Raw genomic sequence first — 5,903 nt, 5'->3', positions numbered from 1 at the left:
AACTTCAATCTTTATTCTTGCTCGGCATGTGATCCTGAGCTCAACTCATTTCTCGCAATATGAATTGACTCTTTAAAAAAACATAAACTAAAAAAAAACAAAAATTAAAAATAGCTCAGCACGTGAGCCAAAGCTCAACTCACCTCTCGCAATATGAGTTGATTTTTGAAAAACAGAAATTAAAAAGCTCAACTCACCTCTCGCAGTATGAGTTGATTTTTGAAAAACATAAATTAAAAATAGAAATTGAAGATGTCTCAGCATGTCCTGAGGCTCAACTCACTTCTCGCAATATGAGTTGATTTTTGAAAACATGAATTAAAACAGAAATTAGAAGAACAGAAATTGAAAATACCTCAGCGTGTCCTGAGGCTCAACTCACCTCTCGCAATATGAGTTGATTTTTGAAAAGCAGAAACAGAAATTGAAATTACCTCAGCGTGTCCTGAGGCTCAACTCACCTCTCGCAATATGAGTTGATTTCTGAAAACAGAAATAAAAACATCAGAATACCAAAACCTGTCATTTGGTAGAACTCAGGTGTCTTTTCCTTTGATTCAGTACAACTATCATCATATCTTCTTGCTCTGCTGGAGTACCTATATATGTCATGCATGATGTTATCATGATATGCACATGTTCGTCTTAAATGCCCTTATGCCTACATGATTATGCAATGCGCCTTAGGCATGTTTGTCATATGTCCCTTTTCGTCACGATTTTTGAGGATCTGCGTTCATTGCTTTGATTCTTGACTTTCTCTTCAGGCTTTGTACCCGTCTCCAAGTTTCACGAGTAATCTGTGTTTCTCAGATATCACTCTTTTGCCCCTGGTTAAACTTTGTCCTTGCTTTGAAGCTCTTGTACTTGTCAAATTTTCATCCAGGTAATGCTTAACATTTCTTTTGTTTAGAGTATGTCATTTCACTATTTATTATGTAAATAAACACATAATGAGATGCGTGAAAATGGTTAGGTAGGGACAAAAAGGCTACCTCACATTTATCTATTTCAAATGTAGCAAACAAAAAAGTTAATCAATGATAGTAAAAAGTGTCATTAAGAGAAAAGGGGTTGCATTCAACGAATACAAATGCTCTAGATATTCAATGCCTGAACTCTTCCACGTTCTTCAATCAGGAATCTTTTCAAGTATAGCTTCTTGCGTAGAAGATTTCGAGCTTTCAAAAAAAAACTTCAAATACTATAGTCTTGCTGTTTGACCCACTATTCGACCGCCTTATTCTTTAAGCCCGGGTTTCCTTCATTAGAACGCCCTTTCGGGTTTTTATCCTAATCTTTTGTGTTAACCAAGACGCCCTTTTCGGGTTTTCGCCTTGATTCTTTTTTTTTTAATATGCCCTTTCGGGTTTTCATCTTGATTTTTTTTCAAGCATAATATTTCTTCACAGCATCTGAGTTCACTAGATTCGGTAACTCCTTCCCATCCATCTCAGTGAGAATCAAAGCTCCACCCGAGAATGCCTTATTTACGATATATGGTCCTTCCCAATTTGGTACCCATTTTCCTCGGAAGTCTTTTTGTATTGGGAAAATCTTTCTCAGCACGAGTTCTCCTTCGTGAAATTTTCTTGGCCGTACTTTCTTGTCATGGGCCGCGATCATTCTCCTCTGGTACATCTGTCTGTGACAAATTGCCTTTAGACGTTTTTCTTCGATGAGGTTTAACTGATCATATCGAGCTCAAACCCATTCTGCTTCCTCTAATTTTGACTCCATTAAGACTCGTAGAGAAGGAATCTCAACTTCGATAGGTAGCATAGCTTCCGTTCCATAGACCAGAGAGAAAGGAGTTGCCCCCGTAAATGTCCGTACAGATGTGCGATATGCATACAAAGCAAATGGTAGCTTCTCATGCCAGTCTTTATATGTCTCGGTCATTTTTCCAATAATTTTCTTAATATTCTTGTTGGCCGCTTCAACAGCTCCGTTCATTTTCGGGCGATAGGGCGATGAGTTATGATGCTTTATTTGAAATTGTTCGCACACCTCCTTCATCATCTTGTTGTTCAGATTCATGGCATTATCTGAAATAATTCTTTCAGGCAAACCATATCGACAAATGATTTCCTTTTTCAAAAACCTACAAACTGCAATCTTCGTCACATTGGCAAACGAAATGGCTTCTATCCATTTTGTGAAGTAATCAATGACCACAAAAATGAATCGGTGTTCATTAGAAGCTTTTGGGGAAATTGTCCTTATAACATCCATGCCCCACATAGAAAAGGGCCACGGAGAAGTCAAAACATGAAGGGGCGAAGGGGCTACATGAATTTTATCACCATAAATTTGACATTTATGACATTTTCGTGCAAAACTAATGCAGTCACTTTCCATCGTTAGCCAATAATAACCGAGTCTCATAATTTTCCTGGCCATAGTGAAACCATTGGCATGTGTCCCACAGATTCCCTCATGGACATCCTCGAGTATTTTTCTGGCTTCAACAACATCCACACATCTCAAGAGCACCTGATCTTTTCTCTTTTGTACAGAATATCCCCATTAAAAACAAATTCCGCTGCCATCATTCTGATTGTTCTTTTGTCGTTCTCATTCGCCTATTCGGGATACCTTTGAGTCTTAATATATTCTAAGACATCATGGAACCATGGCCGTCCATCTGGCTCTTTTTCAATGCTGAAACAATGTGCGGGGGCTTCATATATGCTCATTTGAAAAGGCATTATTTATGTTTCTCTGTTTGCTTTGAACATTGAAGCCAAAGTGGCCAGGGCATCAGCCAATTGGTTTTCTTCTCGTGGGAAGTAATTAAAAGTTATTTCTTTGAATTCTTTAATCAGTCCTGCCACTAGATCGTTGTATTTGACTAATTTCGAATCTCTCACTTCCCAATCTCCACGTATTTGGTATATCACCAACGCTGAGTCTCCATATACCTCTAAAGTTTGGATGTTTCGTTCAATTGCTGCACGAAGTCCCATGATACAGGCCTCATATTCCACTATGTTATTGGTACAGAAGAAATTCAACCTGGCAGTGAACGGATAATGGTTCCCTTCTGGTGATACTAAGACTGCTCCAATCCCATGCCCCAATGCATTCGATGCACCATCAAAGCTCATCTTCCATGACTTTTCTTTTGATAACTCACATTCTTTTTCCATAATGCACATTAAGTCTTCATCTGGGAAATCAAATCTCAATGGCTCGTATTCCTCTGTTGTTCGAGTTGCTAAAAAGTCTGCTATTGCGCTCCCTTTTATCGACTTTTGGCTCACATAGACGATGTCGTATTCTGATAGTAAGATCTGCCATCGTGCCATTCTTCCTGAGAGTGCAGGTGATTCCATCATGTACTTTATTGGATCCAACTTTGAAATTAGCCATGTCGTATGATACAGCATATATTGCCTAAGTCTCCGAGCTACCCAAACCAGAGCGCAACAGTATTTTTCTATGGACGAATACTTTGCCTCATATTCAGTGAACTTTTTGCTGAGGTAGTAGATCGCCTTTTCTTTCTCTTTTGACTCGTCATGTTGCCCCAGTACGCAACCCATTGAATTTTCGAACACTGTCACATACAAAATTAATGGTCTACCTGGAATTGGCGGTACTAGTACCGGGGGATTAGACAAATACTGCTTTATCTTGTCAAAAGCCACTTGGCACTCCTCGTTCCATTCCCTGGGATTATGTTTTCGGAGGAGTCGAAAAATTGGGTCGCATTGGTTGGTAAGTTGAGCGATAAACCGGGCGATGTAGTTTAATCTCCCTAAAAATCCTCTGACTTCCTTTTGCGTGCGCGGGGGTGGTAACTCTTGAATGGCTTTTATTTTATCTGGATCAACCTCGATACCTCTTTCAATGACAATGAAGCCTAACAACTTTCTCGAGGTAACCCCAAACGTACATTTGGCTGGATTAAGCTTTAACTGAAACTTTCTCAGCCTTTCGAACAACTTCTTGAGGTTCACTACATGCTCTTCTTCCCCTCGGGATTTAGCAATCTTATCGTCGACGTAGACCTCTATTTCTTTATGCATCATGTCATGAAATAATGTCACTATAGCCCTCTGATATGTTGCCCCAGCATTCTTTAATCCGAACGGCATTACCTTATAACAGAATGTTCCCTACATTGTTATGAAAGTAGTTTTCTCCATATCCTCAGGGGCCATCTTGATCTGATTATAACCCGAGAATCCATCCATGAAAGAAAACAACGAATGCTTTGCTGTGTTATCCACCAATGTATCAATGTGTGGCAGGGGAAAATTATCTTTAGGACTTGCTCGATTCAGGTTACAATAATCCATGCACATTCGTATTTTGCCATATTTATTTGGTACCGGGACTATGTTAGCCACCCATTCTGGATATTTGAAGGTTTTTAGGAAGCCAGCATCAAATTGTTTCTTGACTTCCTCTTTTATTTTCGACAATATCTCAGGTCTCATCTGTCTTAGTTTTTGTTGAATAGGGTTGCATTCTGGTTTTAATGGGAGTTTATGGACTGCTACATCTTCATCCAATCCTGGCATGTCTTGATATGACCATGCGAATACATCTTTGTACTCGCGGAGCAAAGCAATCAAATTATGCCTGGTGTCCTCTGAAATAGAGGTCCCAATTTTCACTTCTTGCTTCTTTTCTTCAGTTCCCAAATTTATTGCTTCAATAGATTCTTGATGAGGCAAAATCTGTTTATCTTCTTCCTCCACCATTCTTAGCAAGTCAGGAGACGAGACATATTCTTCGGCATTTTCTTCGACTTCAAATTCTCCTAAACAAATAGCCTTCTCAAAATCAATTTTAGGACTCGTAATGTAACGCCCCATTTACCCGAGACCGTCGCTGGAGTCGAGCACGAGGCATTACTAAACTTATTTGAGCACTTAAACAAATTCAAACAATTTATATCACACTTTCCAGACAAGCTGTCCAACTGCGTTACAGACGCAAAAAAAATCATATCTTGAGTTACAAAACTCAAAATCCGAATCCGTAAATTTTCCCCAAATCTAGGCTTATATATCTACTTACTTATGTTTTTCTAGAATTTTTGGTTGGGCCAATTAGTACAGTTTATTAGTTGAAGTCTCCCTATTTCGTGGTTCTACTGCTTTCGACCCTCGTGCACTACGAACCAAATTCATCCATGTACAGAATTCAAATAACTAAGCCATTTGTTTCTATTAAAAATAGACTCAATAAGAATCCATACATATATAGTATGACTCCTAATTAATTTTTTACAATTTTTAATGATTTTTACAAATCAGAACAGGGGAGTTCAAAATCACTCTGACCTTGTCTCACAAAAATTCAAATATCTCCTGATATGAAAGTCTTTTACTTACACCGTTTCTTCTATGTGAAACTAGATTCAATAAGATTTAATTTTATATTTTATTCAACCTCTAATTAGATTTTCATGATTTATGGTAAATTTTCAAACTCAAACTACTGCTACTAACCAAAAACTGTTTTAGTACAAAATGTTGTTAACTAGTTTATAACATCTTTACTTCATTTCATTTAAACTCTATACATGCCATATAAATCTTCAAACATAAAACAAAAGCTACTGGAATTGATCTGGATAGTGTACTTTGTTGTGTTGATCCGATCTACCCACTTCACTTCAAGTCAATCTACATAAAAATATTAAACACACACAAGTAAGCTTATTGAAGCTTAGTAAGTTCATAGGTTTAAAAGTAATGCTTACCAAACATAATATTTCCAAACAATACCAAAACATTTACTAAAGTTTCCTGCGATTCACAACCATTGTTATAATAATTCACATAGTTGAGCTCAACAAGAATAACTACTCAATCTCTTTCATTTGGATCACTTCTCTTTATTTCTTATAATCAAATTAGGAAACGGCTTTAAATTGAGTACGT

General features: G+C 37.7%; 1 pseudogene; it reads right to left on the bottom strand.

Moving 5' to 3' along the window:
- Nucleotides 1-1,389: 1,389 nt before the first annotated feature.
- Nucleotides 1,390-4,721, bottom strand: LOC128296524 (uncharacterized; annotated as a pseudogene).
- Between the last annotated feature and the right edge of the window lie 1,182 nt (nt 4,722-5,903).

This window comes from Gossypium arboreum, chromosome 8, assembly GCF_025698485.1.
Source record: "Gossypium arboreum isolate Shixiya-1 chromosome 8, ASM2569848v2, whole genome shotgun sequence".
Classification (NCBI taxonomy): domain Eukaryota; kingdom Viridiplantae; phylum Streptophyta; class Magnoliopsida; order Malvales; family Malvaceae; genus Gossypium; species Gossypium arboreum.
The sequence above is the reverse complement of the archived record's forward strand: the minus strand, read 5'-3'. Positions and strand labels throughout refer to the sequence as shown.